We start from the raw sequence: 16,084 nt of genomic DNA on the forward strand, positions 1-16,084 counted from the left end.
AAAATGACAATAAAGGGCAACAGGGTATCAATAAATTTGTTTGGGCAGGGAAAAGGCCACGAGTTAAATTTAAGATTATGCAGGATACTCGTGAAAGAGGAGGTCTTAAAATGCCCAATCTTAAATTATATTATGAAGCTGCTGCGTTAGCAGGAATAAGTGACTGGATTAATTTGACACAAGAGAGATTATTAAATCTTGAGGGCCATGACTTGTTATTTGGCTGGCATGCATATTTGTTGTATGATAAGAAGGTAGATAATGCGTTTAAAGTGCATATTTTAAGACAGGCATTGTTGAGAGTTTGGAAGAAGTATAGACATAAGTTAGATTACAAGATGCCGTTGTGGGCAATCCCAAAGCACGCAATAGAAAACATAAATGTTGGCTTCAAACATGATGTGACTACGTATAAGGAGATTTTAAGCTTGGAAAGAAATGTCTGGTGTTTGAAGCCGTACAACCTCTTGCGAGATGAGAAGATTGTTCAAACTTGGTTTCAATATACTCAGTTACGGGCCAGGTGGAAAAAAGATCAGAAAATTGGTTTTGCAATGACTGATGAAAATTTGATAAAGCAAATTAGAAATCAGGGTCCAGCACATATCAAACGGATATATCTTGCTTTGATAGAAATTGACTCAGAAACAGAACTTGTTAAGGATTGTATGATAAAATGGGCCCAGAACATCCAAGAAGTTATTACAATGGACACGTGGGAAAAGATCTGGGTGAGGAACGTAAAATTTACACAAGCTCAAAACCTAAGAGAGAACTTTTATAAAATGTTTTATAGATGGCATTTAGATCCTAAAAAGCTTGCAAGTATGTATCCGAATTATCAGCCAAAATGCTGGAGGTGCGGTGGTGAAGATGCAACATATTTTCACACATGGTGGACCTGTAAAAAGGTCAAGGCTTTTTGGATAAAAATTTGGTGGAATATGCAGAAGATCTTCAAGCAAACGATAAAGTTTTGTCCGCAATTCTTTTTGTTGGGTATAATTACAGATGCTACTGTTGTGGACACTAAGTTGATGTTGAATTTAATCACAGCAGCAAGACTTTTAATAGGTCAATATTGGAAGAAGGAGGAACTGCCGACTATAGAAGAATGGACTTTAAAGGTTTCTGACCTGGCAGAAATGGCAAAGATCTCGGCTTATTTGAAAGATCATTCGCAAGAACGTTATATTATGGAGTGGAAAAAATGGATTGAATATATCCAGAACAAATATGGGACTAAAAAGTTTCATTTAGCATTTGAATAAGTCTTCCTTTCTATTTTCTTTTTTTTCTATATGAAATATTAGTATTGCTTGTAGTTATCTCATATGAGCTAGAGAGTGATAGATTTATGAATTTATTATTGGTAGCAAATGGATGTTTATGATTGTTTTTTTTGTTTTTATACCCTGTACTTAGCTCTGGGAAGTCGGGGGGGGGGGGGAGGGGGGAAAGGGGGGGGAGGGGTAGGGAGGGATAGGTAGGGGAGGGGGAGGGGGGATTGTTAAAGATAAAATGTATTTTAAAACTTTTCAATAAAAAAATGACAATAAAGGTTATTTTGTCTTATCTTAACAACGATAGTGATTTGCTTAACCATAGCAAAAAAAAGATGTAAAATTGGGTGTGACTCACTTAACAACAGTCTTGCTTAGCAACAGAAATTCTAGTCCCAAATGTTAGCATAAGTCAAGGACTACCTGTAGCACTAAAGGCTTTCTAAATCTGAAGCTAACAACTTTAAAGTCCTCTAAAAATACTTAATTCACACCTTCAGGCAGTCCTTGCGCTATGAGATCTGGAATGGAAACATCCAGATGATCACTAGATGGCAGCAAAGAGTAATTGTGTTTTTTTTTCTTTTGTCAGAGCAGTCAATTTGGCCATCTCTACTAACTTCACGTAAGGGATGCGGTGGCTCAGTGGGTTAGGACGCTGAGCTTGTTGATCAGAAGATTGGCAGTTTGGCGGGTCAAATCCCGAGTGCCGCGTAACAGAGTGAGCGCCTGTTACTCGTCCCAGCTTCTGCCAAACTAGCAGTTCAAAAGCACATAAAAATTCAAGTAGAAAAATAGGGAACACTACGGTGGGAAGGTAACAGCGTTTTGTGCGCCTTTGGCGTCTAGTCATGCCGGCCACATGACCACAGAGACGTCCTCGGACAAACGCTGGCTCTTCGGCTTTGAAATGGAGATGAGCACCGCCCCCTAGAGTTGGAAATGACTAGCACACATGTGCGGGGGAACCTTTACCTTTACCTTACTAACTTCACCAACTTTTGCAGCTATTCATCCATTGCGGGAATTGAAGCCCATATACTTTTTCCTGAAATGTTCATACAACACAATTCACTTACTAAATAAACCCAATACTGTGTAGGAGATGCCCGGCTGAGCCCAAGGGAGGGGTCAAGCATGTCATCAGTCTCAAGTCCTTCACACCCAAAGAGATCTAAGTCCAGCCTACCTTGAATTCTGTTGACTCTTATCTACCGCCAATTTGCTTTAACTGTTAATAGTCCAATTTCTTGTAGAGAGTTAACATGCAATAAACCTGTATTCATTTGAACCACCTTGACTCCCGATTTCCTGTGCTTGACAATTTTGGAACTACTCACTGGCTCAAAATCAAGCTGAGCCATTAAAACTCCCCCAAACAAAGTTTGTTGAGCAAATGTAGCCCTTCTGTTTTTAACTAATCTGATTAAGCACATGTTTGGGAATAGGAACACCTACAGACCACATATGAAGCTTAATGTGGTCCATATATTCCCATAAGTGGTAACAGAATTTATCCAGTTTTGGTTTGGCATATTATGTGAATTCAGCAACTGTGGGTTGGACCCCTTGATTTATGGCAGCCTTGCCCAATTTGGTACCTTCTAGATGCCGCTGGGGCTGTTGGAGTTTAAGTCAGGAAGGCATCAGACTGGAGGATTGCTTAGTATATTGTATGAGCCTAGTTAACTGTGTTTTATTCAATAAAATCTGATTAAACAAGCCATAGGTTAGCAAGATGATTAGATTACATCTTTTTTCTGCAGGAGCTCATTAGACATCTACAGGGAGTTCCCCATGTGAAACACGATATGAGGACAATAATTCCTCTGTTCCTGGTATTGTTCAACAGTAGATCACACAATTTATCTATTTTTTTTTATTTTCACCATTAATCTATAGTTGCTTCCTTTTGCTTACTTGGGAACGTTCTAAGGGAGAGAGAGCTTTTAAAGGATCTTGAAGCAAGCTTATTTGGCTACCAAGCAGCTCTAAAACATAGGGAGGCAAGGAAGGAGGTTTAGAAGAAGTGAGAAGCAAAACCAGAGACAAAGAAAATGTTATGGATATTAATACCTAGGTTTGTTGATTATACAGTATGCAGTGTTTGGTTTCTGAAAGGTGCAACATGAAATGAAAGCTTTAGAAATGAGTTGGAAGATGACTCCTACAATTCCACGTGTGACCTGACTTACTTTAAACAAAAGGACAGAGAAATGAAGTGTAAAAAAATGCAAGGCAACAAAAAAAAAGCCAAAAGGAATATTTGTGGCTCACTTTTGCTTTTGCTAGGAAAAAAACAAACACAAACGATTCCCCAGGGATCTGTTGAATGAAGCTACCAATCACAGCTACATTAAACCAGATAGTGTGGTTTTAACAGCTCACTCCTTGTTGGTAGTGATGCCTTAATTCTGCCATGATGAACCTAATTACAAATGCCAGTTTCCTCCAGCAAAGCTTCTTGGATGTTTCATTGCTCTTTTTATTTTTTTTACAGGTACTATGAGAGTAATGTAACACTAAATCCAGGGTTAGGTGTCACCTTTGGCTCTCTTAGTGATTTGTCATTTATTTATTTCATTTGGTTCGGCTGCTGTCTAAACTCCAAAGTCATTCCAGGCAGCTGACAATACAATAAGCCCTACAAGCATGATACAGAACATAACAAGATAGGAATCAGGTCACCTGATACAAAAACATAGATAAAAAACACATCCACCCAAAGCCTGGAAGTAGAGACAGGTCTTCCAAGGCCTAGCAGAACACCAACAGGATGAGAATTGTTATGTATTGGGCTTGTGGTACTATACCACGTGCGTTGCTGGAGAGCTAACGGTTCTCCAGCAACCCAGACAGGCCGTCTCTGGTCCTGCGATTGGTCAGCCCCAGGTGGCAAGCAAGGGTTCAAACCTATTGGCTGCTACCTTAGGGCTTGGCTATATATTGTGGCTGGGAGCAGCCCAAGCTCAAGTACAGTTCCAGCAAGAATAAAAGAATGGGTTTCTCTGTACTCAACCGTGTGTCTTCATTCCTGCTCACCAGAGCCCACGACTTAACAGGAACCCTATGGATTTCAGAGGGAATCTCATTCCAGAGGGCAGGCACTACAAAAAGGAACTGGCTCCTGCTGCTTGGGTCAAGATAGATAACACTGTTTAATCAAAGGGATTCAGAGCACACCAGACCTGCCAGGTTATATCAGCCAGGTAGAAACCATGCGAGATAGGTGGTCCTTCTGAAGGAGGACAAAAACTTTGTAACAACCATTCTGGCTGCAGTTTCAAAAGGATGTGCTCTTAGAAACTGTGGTCACAGCCCAAGGAGATGTGCCCCCCCATCCCCAAGCAACAGAACAATAGCAGGGGTTAGGCTCAAAACACTTCAGCAGGTGTGAAGTTCCGTAAGTTATGGAAAAAAGGTGGGGAACTGGGGGGGTTAAGGAAATCCCCCCAGGGATACTAGGATGGCATTGATTAAGTACACCAGCACTTTAACATGTAACCAATCATAGCACTTCCATTTATTTCTTGTAAAAAGGATATAAAAACTCATGCATAACTCTGTTGGCGATTCCTTCTCTTTGATTGGAGGCAACCCTTTTGCCACTGCACATCAATAAAAGGAATTTGGCTCAAGACGTTTCTCGTGTTGAAAGAAAAGTCTTCCTCATGGTTCAGTCCAAGCTTGGAATAAACAACATGGCGACTGCTTTAGAAAGAAGGTTGCAGTTTATTGAAGAGGAGAGCCAGACAGGAAGATGGCTCTGGAAGAAAAGAGAGAGAGCACATGTAGGGAGTGGGTTTGTATAGCCTCTGGGGCTCTTGAGGTTGTTTCCTGTTCCTGTTTGAGGTTTTATATTTACTGTGTCATGTATTTTGATCTGAGTCTGAGTGTGCCCTTTGGCATCTGTGAGTTTATTTATTTTATTTATTTATTTATTTATTTATTTTATTTTAATTCTATTTATATCCCGCCCTTCTCCGAAGACTCAGGGCGGCTTACAAGCTTAGCAGTAGCCTTCATTCTATGTATATGCCTGCTTATTAGGGCTTTCACACACACCCCAAGCGGCATTATTACAAAGTCAGCTTAATTGCCCCCAACAATCTGGGTCCTCATTTTATCTACCTCGGAAGGATGGAAGGCTGAGTCAACCTTGAGCCTGGTGGGATGCGAACCTGCACTAATTGCAGGCAGCTGGTGTTACTTAAGGAGGCATTAGCCCACTGCTCCACCAAGGCTCTTTTTAATCGTATTATGTCCTGTCTTAGATTTTGGGTGGGGTAAGTAGATTTTAGGTGTCTTTGTCTTCTTAATCTTCTAGCTTCAACCGTCCTGGATTATTTACATCTGCATTTCTACGGAGCTGGTTTCTGCTTGAGGGAGGGAGACTTGGGGCTATTAAGAAAAACTGGGCATGCTTTTCTGGCTCTTTAATATTTCCTTCTCTGGGGGAGGGCTGACTTCCCACACTCGTGTCCAGTGGATTTAACTCAGTCCAATCACCTGAGTTACAAGCCTGTCACTTCAAATACCTTGGCCCTGTGCCATGTAGGGCTGCATCTTGAAACATGGATTAACCAGATTCATAGCCTGTAAGGCTTTATACAGTATCATGTCCTTCACTATCAGTATAACAAGGATTAACAATCTGATCATGATTTTACACACTAGTGCCTTGTCAAAAAAATTAAAAAACCAAACATGGTTCAACTCTTGCAAGTCTTTGCAATCTTATCTCAGATTCCACCTGTTCTTAGTGTCCTTGCTGAAATATCTTGCAATCTCCTAAAATACCAAAAGGGGGCAAGATTTGGCAATCCCTCCCAATTTCTGAGAGGCTTATTTTCTTAAAATCAAAAACAAAAAAACCCCAAAATGTTTAATTCTGCTTTTCTGTAGATATCTAAAGCTGCTGCAGGTATGTTGCAATCAAAGGTGCTGCAGCACACAAGTTGCTGTGGAACACAAACCCCAGAAAGCTACTGTTGATTTTCTGCTGGTGTTTTTCCACTGGTTAGCCAGCTTGGAATCACAATGCTGGCAGGAAATTCCTCCAAAATCAGATTCGTTCTCTGTATCATTGTGGATGATATGAATTAAGTCTAATAAGGTGTGAGAAGACAACACAGACCAAGGAAGCTTTTATGGGAAATTCACTACTACGCATTATTTTAGAAGAGTTAGGAGAAAAATAATTGCAGTTGACAAATTCAGCATGTGATATATGTAAGAAAAAAATGTACAGCCTTGACCTAAGGCGACAAAAATTATGAACATGCCAGCACTTCTAGTTGTAAAAAGTGGGAGGATATACACAATTTGTTCCTCTTACCTCCACTTTTTCAGACCATTTATTTTCCTTAATATAGCACACTGTAGCTGTGATGGATTAAAGCTCCCATCATCCCCAGCTAGCATGACCATTGGGGGCAGGGTGTGTGTGTTATATTACAGCACTCTGGGAGAATACCAGAACAGGGAAAGCTGTTTCAGACTACAGTATATATCCTTAATAATGCTGCAATGTGATATGAAAGTTCAATCTGTAAAACAGCTCTCACCAGCCTGGTGGTCTTTTGGAACATTATTTGCTTGTTTGTTTGCATTTTGAAAACATTTTGATCAATGTTTCTCAAACTTGGCAGCTTCTGCTTTAACAAAGCAGAATTAGATTTGGGGAAACAAAACCACCACTTCACAAATGCATAGCACAACACAGAAGAACACTTCACAACTGTCTCACTTAGCAACAGAAATTTTGGGCTCAATTGTGGTCGTAAGTTGAGGACTACCTGTAATATCTTCTCTCTTATGTCAACCCTATGCCAGAGTGGCTGTCACAGATGCAAAACCATCAGGTTTTATCCTCCATTATCTTGGAGGGCTAATGTCGGCAGTGACCGAAAGTGAGGTGAATTCCATGATGATGGTAGCTGTCAGATCCACCTTTCAGCCTGGCACTTTGCTGGCATTCTGCCATTAACCAGGGCAGGGAGAAAGGAACAAATAGGCAATAAAGCTGCATACCTTTATGATCAGAAATTGGGAGGGGGGGATTGACAACTGAGAAAGAACAGAGCATTTTGCAATAAGGTCCGTGTCGGCATCTTCAAGGCTGCTTATCCTGAGTGGAATTTCATCAGCCAAAACACCTCAGTGCTTCTCAAAACATGTCGGTGGTGCCAAATTTGTTGTACATGGATGGACTATGGGGGGAGGACTGGGGTAACCAAGGGCTTAGTTTTGTTTTGATGCGCAGGAACCTCAGATTCTACTTGACTCTACTGCAATCAGCATCTCTTAGTAAAAGTGCCTTTTCACTTTAATCAAATGGAGTCGAGTGTTTTTCTTTCCTAGGAGATCAGACTGAGGCAGGTCTGACAGTAGCTTTCTGATAATTCAAGAATGGCTAGAGCACATCAGAACTAGTTGTGTGGAAAGGACATAGCCCAGAACTTGCAAATAAAAATGCATAAAAATAAATATAAAAATAACTCCCTGAGGGAAGTAAGCTCCCCAGAAAAGGAAATATTAAAAGGGCAGAAAAGTATATTTCCTAAAAAGATATTGAAGAATCAGGAAAGCATGCCCAGTTTTAATAGCCCAGTTCTCTTTCCCCCAAGCAGAAAACCAGTTCTATAGACCATCAGGAAGGTTGGAGCTAGAAGCTTAGGAAGACAAAGACATACCCCAGCCCCAGGAAAGCAGGATATGACCTTTAGACACAATAGGATTGACCCACAACCATCAAGAATACCAGAAAGGCACACCCAGACTCAGGTCAGAATATGTGGCACAGGAAATACAAAGCCTGAAGCAGGAAATAACTCCAAACAAAAGACTCCAGGGGGTATAAAACCCACTCCCTACATGTGCTCACCCCTTTTTCTGCTGGAACCATCTTTCTGTCTGGCTTTCCTCTACAATAAACTGTAACCTTCTTCCTAAAGCAGTTGCCATGTTGTTTATCCCCAGCTTGGATGGAACCATGAAGACTTTTCTTCTTCCTACATCCCTTTACATTATAGTTCTTTACAGAAAACCTGTGTTTGCATTATTCATAGTTACCATGGTTTATCAAATTAATTTAATTTAAACAACTGCATGGGCTGGCTGGGGCAAAACGTATTCAGTGCAGTGAGATAGTATGTCAAGCAAGGGTGGTGAGTTTTGCTATATTTAGTCTGGGCTTGACACAACCTGCTAAGTCACGAACAAGAGAACTACATTTTGTCTTAGCACGTAAACACAGCCTGTGTGCCACAGAAAGAGGAGGGCATACGCCTCCATTCCTCGACCCGATCACTCAGTTATTCCCATTTTCCTTTCTTTTATGAATCTATCAAACGCTTCCGTCAAGGTTACCGCTAGCCTTGAGCTGTTTATTAAAAAAAAATAATGATGGAATTTCAATAAATCAATCAATCTGATTATCTGGGTTGTAAGGGAGTAACAAATCATCAAGTAATGCACCAGAGACCAGAGAAATCACACACGTGCACGCCCGTATAAATCACAACTGCAGATTAACTGTAAAGAAGGTGAGCTCAGCCCCAAAGGGAAAGCGGTGACTTGGGGTAGGGGAAGGTTCCCTGATCTTGGCCGCTTCTCCCGGCCAGCAAGCCCGGGCACTCGATATAGACCAGAGGTCTTCAAACTTGGCCTTTTTATGACTTGTGGACTTCAACTCCCAGAATTCCTCAGCCAGCAAAGCTGGCTGAGGAATTCTGGGAGTTGAAGTCCACAAGTCATAAAAGGGCCAAGTTTGAAGACCCCTGATATTATAGACCCTCCACAACTTTTCTGCTTGGCAGGCAGCAGCGCGGCGATTCAGCGGCGGCGGAGGCGGCAGCATATCCGAAGATTCTCCAATGGCGATCCAAGCCCGGGCGGGCAATTGTCCAGTCCAATGAGAACCCGAGGAGCTGCTGTGCCATCTGCCAATCGGGCCGTCTGTCACAGGAGCTGCCCCAGGAGGAGGAGGAGGAGGGCGGAGGGAGGGGGGAGGAGGAAGCGCGAGAGCCTGGCTCAGGCGCCCTGGGCTGCGGATTGGAGGCTCGTGGGAGCGCTCTGCCCGCGTCTGTTGCAGGCAAGCAGCACGTTGGGAAGCGGCGGGGCGAAGGCGGGTTGGCTTCGCCTGGGCGGGGCGGTTGGGCTGGTTAGGTGCTGCCGCCTCTTGCTTCAGCCCGGGAGGCTGGCAGGTGAGCAGCGGCACCCAATGCGAGCCGCGGCGATCGCTCCTCTGGCAAACGGAGCGAAGGCTTTGCGGAGTGTGGACCGTCTGCTGGGAAAGGTAGGTCCTTTGTTCGGGTGGCTTTACCCGCCGCCGGGCTCCAGACCCAGCGCCAATCGCTCTGGATCCGGCGAGAACTCGGTCTGCACGCTTCCCTCTTTCACTTCCCAGGCTGGTAATGGATGCGGAACCCCGCTTCTTTGCCGGACGCGGCGTCCTTCTGCTGAGGGGTGGTCGCGCCCGGCTCAGAGAGGACGTAGGAGCTTGAGAAAAACCCTGAAACCAGACGAAGGGGGATGGAAAGAGGTGAAGGCGAGAAGGGACAAAGTTGCCTCTGAGCGAGTGCAGAGCGCCCAACCGTCCCCCCTCGTTCTTTCGAGCCAGGGGCTGGCTGAACGGGCGAGGCGGGAAGGGTTTTCCGCAGGCGGAGGCGCATTCCCAATGCGGGGAAAGTCCGGAGCAGCTCAGCCTCTGCTCCCCAGCAGCCCCACGTGCAGGTGTGTATCCTGGGCGGCTATGCACACGTTCATTCTGCTATTGCATCTTGACGTGTAGCTTCCTTCAGGTTTGGACTGTTTTGAAGCCCACCTCTTACAGTATTTTTTTTAAAATTCCATTTATATCCCGCCCTTCTCCGAAGACTCAGGGCGGCTTACAAGCTTAGCAGTAGCCTTCATTCTATGTATATGCCTGCTTATTAGGGCTTTCACACACACACACCCAAGCGGCATTATTACAAAGTCAGCTTAATTGCCCCCAACAATCTGGGTCCTCATTTTACCTACCTCGGAAGGATGGAAGGCTGAGTCAACCTTGAGCTTAGTGTATTGAGAGGCTTTGTAAAGACCGACAGTCCTTAACTGGAGCAAATGATTCTAAAGGGGCAAATTCCAGTTCACACCTGCTCCTTTGAAATCAAGAGTTTCTCCACCATTTCCCCCCCCCCTTTCCGACCTTGTTTTTCTCCTGTGCCCCTCCATCCAGATCCCAATGCCAAATACAGACATGGGACAGTAAATGGCGCATTTTCTGACATCTAGCAGGCACAGTTATAATACGCTTTGCTTTTCTGTGACCTCCTCAGATGTGTCCTGATCCACCTGTTAATGTTTCATCTGTGGCCCCCTTGAAATATCCTAGGGCTGCGGGGGGGGGGGGCATAGGGCCCCAGTTGTAAACCACTCTTTTAAATTACATTTAGTGTGCAGTGAGATTGGGTGCATTTTTGACACAGGCCTCCACTTCTTTTACCTAGCCTACTTTGCATGGTTCCTTTAAGCTTCCTTGAAGCAGTCAGAAATAAGAAAGGCATATAAGGAATAGTAACTAAAATCCAGATCTGCATTTAAACCTTCTTAACTCCTATAATTTACCCCATTTTTTCATATTCTGCACCAAGATGCTCCCTTAAAAGGGCTGCTCAAGTTCTTTTTTTTTCCCTTTTCAAGACAGGAGGGAAAAGATTATCATGGCATGATGACCTTTCTAGGCAGATAACTTTCATGGTTTACTGATGAGCTGTCTTCCACCAATGTTTAATCTTTAATTAAACATGATCTTTTCAGACCCTTTGATTCTTGCCCTCTCACCAGCATGTTCTATCCAGAGAGAGAGAATTCATTTTCTTTCCCATCTGAACTCTGACGCTAAAATACTTTTACGGCTGGATTTAAAGTCTTAGTAAAGCATCTGCTTTTTTGGATTGCCATCAGTTGCATGAAGCTTTACCCCAATTAGCAGTCATGCAGGAGAACCAAAAAAAGAAAAATGAATGAAAGCAAAAAATTTACAGGGACCCCTGTGTCGATCCAGGTGTGGTGTGTAAGACAATATGCAGGTCTGGATGGAGATGTGGGATTGAATTTGAAGGTGGTGCATCCTTGAAAGACTAGATGTGTATTTTGAGATTCTCCTATAAATGGAGATGCTGTTACCTGTAGAAGGGCAGCTACAAAAACGGGAATCCTTTGCCACTGGCATTCCCTTTTGGAGAAACCTGCTCTTACTATTTTTTGCCCCATTATGGTTAGATTAAATCACTTTTTTATTTCTTCCGTTCAATGCTGCCTTTTAAGATGGTGCAGATGCTTCAGCCAATGAAGAATGTAGCCCATCTGGTTGCTGGCTAGAGATTGGCAATGGGCCAGCATAAACATAGCCTGATCATCAGGTCCAGTTTAAAGGTCTGCTGACCAGACTCTAAAAGCCAAAATGACTTGCAGCCAATTTATTTAAAAGATTGCTTGTCACTGTACAAACCAGTACTGGTCTTGAGGTCTTCCATGGAGACCCCCTAGTTTATCATTTAGTTGCAAGGGATATGACTTTTTCTATGGTAGTTGCATCCTTATTAAATGCTCTTCTGTTCGAAATTACTTTCTGACTATTTCCACCTGGATTTTAGAGAGCTGGATAATCTTTCCTGCTTTTAACTGCACAATGATATTAGATGGCTTTTAATGGTCACATGTATTTATGCATTTAAAATTGTTCTGAGGGCCTTGGTTTTAAAAGGTGGCATAAAATATTTAAGTGCTGTAAGTAAAAATGCAAACATGGAGCCCAAAGGAAATGTGAGACCATCCATGAAAGGTTCAAATGCAAAAAGATTGTCTATCACCTATAGGAGCTGAGATTTCTATTTTTCTTTAAAAAAAACATCACTACGCTATTTAAACACTACAATGGGACAAAGAATAGGAGCCTTGGTGGAATCATCCCAAGAAAGAATCACATCTCTTAATTAATGAATGTGTAATGTCCTTGTGCAGTCAATTTTCTGAGTGATGTATTTATCTGGCTCATACGTTACTCTATAGCATACTGTAGTCTACACAACAATGATTTCTTAAACAAATCATAATTGATCGGATTTGCCCAACATGCTAACTATAAAGCATGGTTATATGCTGCAGGCTGACCAAATCCACGTTATGGCTTGTTATGAAGGGTCAATTCAGTCATAATCTTTTAGCTAAACAAACTTCAAATTGCTTTTATAAGGAGAAAATGAGAAGGACAGGGTAACAAAGTAGTTAAGCTATTCATAATTCTTTTTCCTTTACTCATCCTATCTGAGGCTAACACCTCATAAAAGTAATGGAGTCAACTCAAATTCACAAAAAAGTTTAATCAAACAGGTCTGTCTTATTCTGTCTTATTCAGGAGAGAATCTTGTGTAAAGATTCATTTATTCATTCGTTCATTCATTTTTAAGATCACAATTCTTCTCATGTTCACAGACTAAATATTTCCATAATATTCAATTCCTTCTTAAGATTTGGAAAATTGGAACATAGATTGTTCATTTAAGCTTGCAACAGCCTTCCATTTTTGTTTGTAGCTCCATTTTTTTCTCCACTTGCTTCTGTTTCTAATAGGGTGAAACCCCAAATACTGAAATAACTCTTGATTATAAGAGTTATTAATTAATTCAATTAATTGAATGAACATTTTGATTTATCTGTTCATTCCAAATATTGAATCATATTTTGCATGATGTTGATTTGTTTGTTTGTTTGATTGACTGATTATGTGCCATCAAGTCTTTTCCAATCCTAGCAATTACATAGATACTCTCCATGCTAATCTATCCCTGACACATATGTTGAACCTAGGACAATTCCTACTTTCCCAAATATCTTGTTACTATCACCAGTATTACCCTAAATGTCACTATCTTCTTTCTTTCATTTAAGCTGCTCAGAGTCACCTTGAACCATGAGATAAAGGGCACGTAAATTTGATAATAATACTGCAATAACTGACAACTCCATTTGCTATATCTGTAAGCGTGTCTGTAGAAGCAAAATGCTCGTTTTTAAAAAAAGTGTTCTTGATAGTTTAGAACACACCTATTTCTGACTTTCCATTGTCCAGAAAATCAAATTTTATCCCTTTCTCTTTTGAGCACTGCAATTTCTCATCACTCTAGTGCAATGTTTTTCAACCTTTGCAACTTTAAGATGTGCTAACTGGGGGATTTTGGAAGTTGCAGTCCACATGTCTTGAAATTGTTGAAAAACACTGCACTAGGGTGTGTGTGTGTATGTGTGCATATGTGTGTGCACTTCTTTAAAAGTAATCATCTGGCATCATCTAGTGATGAGTTGATACTTCCTCCCCTATGGCTCAGAAAACTGGTTAATCCACAATTAACTACTTTTCCCTCTGGTGATGTTCTTGGGAATGAAATCATTTGTTTATGAATGGCAGAAAATTCCCCAAATTTCTATCTAGTTCTTTTTGGTTTTGCTAATTGATGTTTTATGTTTGATTTGTCTTCCCATTGTATTGACACAGGTTCCTGCAGTTATGGCTCTCAGTCCAATAAATGGGAAAGGCTATTTTATTTCTAGTATTTTTTTTCTTGTGTCTCAGACTTTAGTTTTTGGTATGAGTCAGTGTGATGGGTAGGCCCCTAAAGTGTGCTGATTCAAGCCCACAGTGATGATTCATATAAGAGCTATATCTCTATAGTAGCTACTATAATAGTTACTAGTAGGAGCATGCAACTTTTTTAGGATTTGATCACATTTCCAAAGCTAGAATAAAAATGCGTGATTTTACTGTATTTCATTGAAATATAAATTGCATGAATGGTAAAATTAAATATTAATATAATCATTCCCAAGGTATTGAATACTTTTCTATACTAGAAGAACTTTGCTGTGGGAGGTTAGAAGGAGCCTCAGTTATATACCTTTATTGTGCAAAATCTGTATCCCCTGCTTCCATCAAGTTATTTGTACAACATCTCCTTAGCTGCAGTCAATTTTAGACAAGAAAGCTAAATTTACACTTTGTGCCTTTAAAATGGAGATAGGAAGGAATATCTGCAGAAATGGGGCAGCATTCTTGGTTGATACAAAAGCTAAGAAAGGTCAGATTTCATTACTACAGATATCGACTTACAACGGTTTGTTTAGTGACTGTTCAGAGTTACAACAGCACTGAAAAAAGTGACTTACGACTCTTGCAGCATCCCATGATCACGTGATCAAAATTCAGACGCTTGGCAACTGGTTCATATTTATGACCCTTGCAGTATCCCGGGGTCATGCAATCACCGTTTGCAAAGTCAGTGGGGGAAGCCAGATTCACTTAACAACCATGTTACTAACTTAACTGCAGTGATTCACTTAACAACTGTGGCAAGAAAGGACGTAAAATGTGGCTAAACCCCACTTAACAAATGTCTCACTTAACAACATAATTTTTCGGCTCAACTGTGGTCATAGGTTGAGGACTACCTGTACTTGGATGGAAAAGCCATGTTGTAGAATTAGCTGCATTGCCTTGATTTTTTTTTTCTGTGTGTGAGATTAATCCTGCGGGTCAGCTCTGTTTTCATTATACTGCATCTCTATCTTTTGGAAAAATTAAATGGCACTAGGTAATGTGGAGTCCTTTTTGAACATACCACTCAGCCCTTTTAAACTAAGGTATATGATTATAATATAGAGCAAACGGTGATCTTCTCTTGAAACACTGACAGTTTGAATATACAGTTGAATTGATTGATGACATGCCATCAAGTCACTGTCAGTTCTTAGCAACCACACAGATAGATTTTTCTCCATGGTGATCTGTCCCTAACCTTGTCCTTTAGATCTCACACCAATGCACCGATTGACACTGTAAACTGAATCTATCTTGATCTTGATCTTCTGGTCATGATCTTCTGTTTCCTTCCACATTTCCTACCCGTACAGCCTTCTCCAGAGAACTGGGTCATCACACATTGTAGTGGTTCTCAACCTTTTCTTCATCATGGACCCCCTTTAAATAACTTTCATGGTCACAGACCCCAAGACTTAACTCAAGTTTTAAATCATAATATTTTTTTAAACCTTCACAGATACCCTGTGATGACATCGTGGCCCCCCCAGAGGTCCATGGACCACAGCTTGAGAACCACTGACATATTGCGTCCAAAGCAAAATAACAGAATAATAGAATAACAGAGTTGGAAGGGACCCTAGAGGTTTTCTAGTCCAACCCCTGCTCAGGCAGGAAACTATACCAGTGGTGGCGAACCTATGGCACGCATGGGTACATACGCTCTCGCCCCAGCTCCGCCTCCCCCTGCAGCCCCCTCCTCCCCAGCAGCTCCCCCCGAGGAGAGTTGCCCCGAGGCGCAGCCTGCATAGAGCAGCACAGCCAAGAACATGGCAGCCAGGCAGCGGGGACAAGACTCTGCCCTCGTGCCCCGTCGTGCGCAGATGATGCTGCGGGGCACAGGCGGAGGGTGTGGCAGCCATGGCGCTGCTGGGCCGCCTGGGCAATCTGCGGCGGGCCATGGAGGTGGTGGGTGACCCTGCAGGCAGGTGGGGCAGGGCGGTTTTTCAGCACTCAGTCACTGCTCTATACCATTCCAGGCAAGTGGCTGTCCAGTCTCTTCTTAAAACCCTCCAGTGATGGAGCACCCACAACTTCGGAAGGCAAGCCATTCCACTGGTTAATTGTTCTCACTGTCAAGAAATTTCTCCTTAGTTCTAGGTTGCTTCTCTCCTTGATTAGTTTCCATCCACAGTTTCTTGTCTTGCCTTCTGGTGCTTTG

The 16,084-nt window shown here is 42.1% G+C and overlaps 1 protein-coding gene across 2 annotated transcripts in view; it reads left to right on the forward strand.

Moving 5' to 3' along the window:
* The first annotated feature begins 9,334 nt into the window (after window positions 1–9,334).
* Window positions 9,335–16,084, forward strand: part of CAMKK1 (calcium/calmodulin dependent protein kinase kinase 1) — a 139,122-nt gene continuing 132,372 nt past the window's right edge. For both annotated transcript variants that reach the window (XM_081314145.1, XM_081314144.1), the window contains exon 1: window positions 9,335–9,582. The gene's annotated coding sequence lies outside the window, so the exon portion shown is untranslated. The remainder of the gene's footprint in view (window positions 9,583–16,084) is intronic.

The sequence above is a fragment of the Vipera berus genome, assembly GCF_964194415.1.
Source record: "Vipera berus genome assembly, chromosome: 1".
Lineage (NCBI taxonomy): Eukaryota > Metazoa > Chordata > Lepidosauria > Squamata > Viperidae > Vipera > Vipera berus.